This window comes from Leptodactylus fuscus, chromosome 9 (genome assembly GCF_031893055.1).
Source record: "Leptodactylus fuscus isolate aLepFus1 chromosome 9, aLepFus1.hap2, whole genome shotgun sequence".
NCBI classification, from domain to species: Eukaryota; Metazoa; Chordata; class Amphibia; order Anura; family Leptodactylidae; genus Leptodactylus; species Leptodactylus fuscus.
The window spans coordinates 42,123,812-42,129,811 of NC_134273.1; the positions used below are offsets into that span (position 1 = coordinate 42,123,812).

A 6,000-nucleotide genomic window follows, 5' to 3' on the forward strand; every position below is an offset into this window, starting at 1 on the left:
CAATAGAAAAAACAATCCGGTATGCCAGCAACTTGTATGGATGGAAAAATGTCCTTTTATTGGAAAAAGCAGTACACCAGGTATCGGTCCTCACAGAAACTTGAGAAAGGTTCCTGTGGGGACCGATACGTGGTGTACTGATTATTCCAATAAAAGGACAGTTTTCATCCGTACAAGTTGAAGGCAGACCGGATTGTTTTATCTATCTATCTATCTATCTATCTATCTATCTATCTATCTATCTATCCATCTATCTACCTCTATCATAACTATCTGTCTATCTACCTATATATCTATCTCTGTCTATCATATCTATCTATCTATCTATATACCTCTCTATTGCTCAAATATGGTATAATTGATTTGCAATATTGATTAAAATTGCTGAATCAATAAGACACTCAGATCTTAATGCCATACATTCTGCACACAAGTTATAAGTGGAAACACCTGACAGATCCCTTCAGATAGTTGACATTCAGGTAGCTAACTTGGTGTAGGTTCCTTTGTTACTGGTAATGATACAAGTTTGCTACTTTACATACAGTGCATGTGTATTAAGTGTAAAAATATCCATCCCATGAAGACATAATTACTACCTTTCAATATAGTTATAATACATTGTTGCAATGTCTGTGAATCTTTCTACATATTTCTAGACATGTGTATTGATATAATATGCACTTAAAAAGCCAAAAGTGTATTCATAGATAAAGAGATAGAGAGATGATAGATATAGATAGATAGATAGATAGATAGATAGATAGATAGATAGATAGATAGAATGTAAGCATAGTCATAGATTTTAACAAGGGTGTTCACTAATTATGTTAATGTTCAACTATTCCAGAACATGAATGATACAATGTCAGAAGAAGTGTCTATTAATAAATACACAACATGTATCAAAAGTACCCAAAGATCACACTGCTAAAGATAGATAAATAGATAGATTGATAATTTAGATGAATAGATAGATATCTGGTCTATCTATCTAAGTCCTTACATCACAGCAGATATCACTTGTCAGCGCCTTTGTAACAGTTCACACACCATACCACATATACAAAGATGTAATTGAACTCTGATCATTATAAAGTAGGCCCTAAGGAAATACATAAAGTGTTGTTACCTTAGCCAGGCGTGTGTTGGAGATGTGCCCAGGTAATGTTCAGGTTACTGCAGGTGTATCTTCCTCAAGATCTAGCGCTTCCTTCCCTGGCAACTTAGTTCTTCAGTGAATGCCTCTGCCCTATGTCTCCCTATGTTATAGTTTTCTTTGTATCCTATGTCCTGTACTGTCCCCTGTTTTCACATGTCATCTACACTCCTGTCCATGATCTGACCCCATCCATTCACCTTCTCCCAGTGTCTTCTTGGGTACTCTATATACTCCAGCCCTCTGATCTGATGCTTCTATATACTATCCAGCTACTTTACACTTGGTAAAGTCTCTATGTGAGCCCTTTAAATCCTGCGCTGCTACTTAGTTCTCCATCAGTTGTGCCTGTGCCTGTATCTCTGCCTGTCTCTGATGCCTCCTCGCTGTGTCTCTTCCCCCTCTCCTTCCTCTCTCTTCCTATGAGCAGTAGTTAGTGGTTGTGCACAGGAATCTGACAGCGCTGGGTTGGTTGATCTCTTCTCTCCATGTGATCTCAGCCTGGATTCACAGATCAGCCTCAGGACCAGGCAGTGAAGCACATGTGTGCCCTCTCTCCGGGCATCACTGATGAACTCAATGAACTTACTGGGAGATACAGTGACTGATTTCACATCTGACCAAGTCTCAATTGTCATTTTATCTCACCCTAAGATAACAGATTGAGCATATTAACCTAAACGTATGTTTTTTGGATTAATATACAGTATTTGGGAGGTGTGGAAAAATGCTGCAAAGTAAGAATGCTCTCAAAAATAGAAATGCTAATATATATAGAAAATAGAAATTAAATCACGGTAAATCAATATTTGATGTGAGCGACCTTTACTTCTCCTTAGTACTTGTAGGTCGTTTTTAAAGGAACTCAGTGAGGAGTTTGTTCCAAATATCTTGGAAAATTAAGCAAAGATCTTGTGTGGATGTAGGTTTGGCCAAATCCTTCTGCCTCTTCCTGTAATCCTAGACAGACTGGATGTTGAGATCAGGGCCCTGTGGGTGCCATATCATTACTTCTAGGACTCCCTGTATATACTGTATGTACAAATAAGACATGATGATTTCTAAAGATAAAAGATTGAAATGTAATGTTTACTGGCTACAAACCAGTTGGGCAATTTGCTAAACTAAATGTACTAGAATACAGCCGTTATTTATACAAAAAATCACGTATACGCCTTCTACCACATTTATCATGGCACTTTTTTGTGTGACAAAGACACAGGTTTAAGATATCAAAATTAGGATTAGTAAATCTTCCCCAATGTATTTCACGCATGCAGAACTTTATCTACCTTTACAAAGGTAAAAAAAACATGACGAAATAAAGCTTACATTAGTGTCAATGGGAATGGTCAAAGAATCAGTTCCATTCTCTGCAACAGTTTAATGTCCGTTGCTGTCATCCTATGATGGAAGACAGTAACGGACATTAACTACGGTAGTGTGAACTCCCCCTAAAGGTGTATTTGTTAGCACTTAAAATTGGTTTTAACTGGGAGAAACATTTGCAAAGGTTCTTACCCATGTACCAGCAACATACATTTATCACATAATACTGACAGATATAGTGGCCACATAACTCTGCCATACGATATTTAAATAGTGCCATAAAATGTACAAATATTTATATTTTTAAAAACATACAGATAGGGGCGAATATGTGTGAAATGTGTGCTTGTCCGGGCGTGAGGCTGTAAGGGGGCCCAGTGGCAACTGCACATTTACCCCATTACAATCCGAACCCCGCAAGATTTGTCTTGTGAATATTCACAAGGATCGCTGTCACTGGCATAATGATGCACAGCCCAAAACAATACCACTTAAAAGACAAAGCATCCATGTAACAATATCCTACAGTGCCAAAATAATGCCTTTATACAGCACCCATTCTGCAGTACTGTACAATGCCAATATAATACATCTATATACAGTAATTGTAGACATTAGACACTGCATGATGCTGTCATCACTTCATGTATGAAATGACACATAAGAATTGCCCACATTACAAAGTTACATACACCTAACATTACACATGTATACAATGCCCAAATAATACTGCCATACAGTGCACATATAACACAGTTATACAGTATTCACATGGCAATACTATTTCCATAATAATAATTTTCCCAGTTGATATCTATCCAGTGGCCTATTGTTCATTGGTGGCTCAGTGGCATCTACTCCAGGAGCCGTCAGGAGAATAAAACCACTGATATCTCCTGTTTCACATTATGCTTTACATCATGCTGTTTCTTCTCACATTTAATTGGCATAGCAGGGTGACACCCCCCTGCCCCCTCTACCTTGTAAGGATTGTTAACTGCATTTAACTCCTGGCAGGGATCGTTTTTAGTTGCTAAGCACATGCAGCAATTTTGTGAACATAGCAAGCTATATGGAGCAGTGCAGAATATGGCATTCGCCAAGTAGCTATGTAATAATTGAATTAGCACCCTTCTACGTTGTTTTTACATCAATGCTAGGGTAATGCCCTATTTGCCTAATACATGTCTCAACCCAACATCCAGAAGATGTATAGAAGTTAGGTTCAAAATGATAGGGCTGACACTGTATAAAAAACTGAAATGTCCAGAACTAATAGAAAACATCTTACCCCTGGTTCACATATGCGTTTGGGGTGGGGACCTTTCTCTCTTAAAGAGGACCAAATTCAATTTATTGTATCCTTCAATAGGCACTGTTCCACTTTTTTCTGTAGCATCTACCGCTTTTAAGCAATTATTTCTGGTAGCTTAAGCACAATTATTCATTCTGTTGTCAAGTGGGCGGTCCTGAGCTATTGCAGAAAGACAGGGACCACCCACATGACAGCAGAGAGCATAACGGTACTGAAACTATCCGTGACAATTACTCAAGGATGATGGGGGCTAGAGAAACTGTACCAGGATCAGTGGGGCATCAGCTACTTAAAGGGGTTGGCCACTTTCAGACCAATATTGAGAAACAAACGTTATTGTTTGTACAATAAAAAGATATACAATTTTCCAATATACTTTCTGTATCAATTCCTCACGGTTTTCTAGATCTCTGCTTGCTGTCATTCATTCTGTTACTTCTAGAGGATAAAACTCTGACCATGGTCATGTGATTTACGGTCCATGGTCATGTGATGAGCACACAGGTGCACAGCTGATTACCAGGCAGATGTCTGATTACTGTGCTGTGACTATAACGAGCGGCACCTGTTTGCTCATCACATGACCATGGACCGTAAATCACATGACCATGGTCAGACTTTTATCCACTAGAAGTAACAGAATGAATGACAGCAAGCAGAGATCTAGAAAACCATGAGGAATTGATACAGAAACTATATTGGAAAATTGTATATCTTTTTATTATACAAACAATAACATTTGTCTCTCAATATTGGTCTGAAAGTGGCCAACCCCTTTAAGGATGTAAAGAGGTGGTGGAGAGGTGAAAGGTCCTCTTTAAGAGTTTGGAGCAGAAAATAAAACCAATGTATCAGAACATTATCTTTCAAGTAAGTTTGAGAAAATGTGATGATCTGTGAGGGTTTTTTTTATATCTTCTTTTATGCCCTGTAAATTGTAACGGGCATCCTTGTATAAGACTTGCTTTTACAGCACATCATAGAAATGCTTTATTGAATTCAAATCTTTGGATTTTGGGAGTCAAGCCACCTTGAACATTTTTTCAGTGTGGTAGCACACACTAGGGTAAGTTCAGACAGAGTTTATTGGTCCGGAAGCTGAGGCAGATGCCGCCTCAGGTTGAATGAATGGGCCTAGTCGCATCCAGTCGTGCACTCCGCTTCAGATTAGGGCCAATGAATGGGCCTAGTCACATCCAGTCGTGCACTCCGCTTCAGATTAGGCCCAATGAATGGGCCTAGTCGGGAGGGTCTTCAGGCAAAATCGCGAGGCGAAAAGGCCTGAAGAATGAGCATCTCGCTCCTGGAAAAAAGAACTGACCGGCTCCCATTACTTTCAATTGGAGCCGTCTTTTTCGGTTAGGATTTTGAGGCGGATACGACCTCAAAATCCTGACCAAAACACCCTGTGAACTTACCCTTATTTTGCTGAAAGAGGCCACTGCTGTCAGGGAATATCATTGCTATGATCAGCTGCACTTGGTTCAATAGCAGTACTTAGGCTGGTGGTAAGCATCAAAGATACATCTACATAAATGCAAAGACCTTGGATTTCGCCAAGTGCTTACAAACTCACACTACTTTTTACAACTTGCCTTCTTCCTATCCTGGTGTCATCTCCTCCCATGTTACAAGCATCAGGCCATCCGCATAATGTAAAGTAAATTATTTATTCACCAAGCCACCTTCTTTCAGTACTCCACACTCCAGATTTGAGGTTCATGTGCCCATTGTAGGCATTTGTGATGACCCGGTACAAAGCAAGTTGCAATGCCATATGGGATTCCAACCTCAGCAACCAAGACTTTTTTGTAGATTCCTTTGTTGTGCTTTCTTAGACCAAATGTTATAGGTACAGTAGTATCCACGGCATACCAAGATCACCCCACAAGACCTGCTGTTTTGAAGATGCTCTGACCCAGTCATTTGGGAATCCAATTTTGGCTGTTTGCAATATCCACTGCTTGACATCAAAAATCCAGAACTGTCAACCACACAGATCCTTCAAATGATCAACACTGGAACAGTTAAAGGGGTTGGCTACTATCAGACAAATATTGAGAAACCAATGTTATTTTTTGTATGATAAAAAGTTGTCCAATTTTCCAATATACTTTCTGTATCAATCCCTCATGGTTTTCTAGATATCCGCTTACTCCCAGGTGACAAAAATCAGGCCATGGCAGGGGCGTAACTA

At 39.3% G+C, this 6,000-nt stretch overlaps 1 protein-coding gene across 2 annotated transcripts in view; it reads right to left on the reverse strand.

Moving 5' to 3' along the window:
* KCNJ4 (potassium inwardly rectifying channel subfamily J member 4) overlaps positions 1 to 1,567 on the reverse strand; it is a 122,565-nt gene extending 120,998 nt beyond the window's left edge. For both annotated transcript variants that reach the window (XM_075286855.1, XM_075286854.1), the window contains exon 1: positions 1,133 to 1,567. The gene's annotated coding sequence lies outside the window, so the exon portion shown is untranslated. The remainder of the gene's footprint in view (positions 1 to 1,132) is intronic.
* Between the last annotated feature and the right edge of the window lie 4,433 nt (positions 1,568 to 6,000).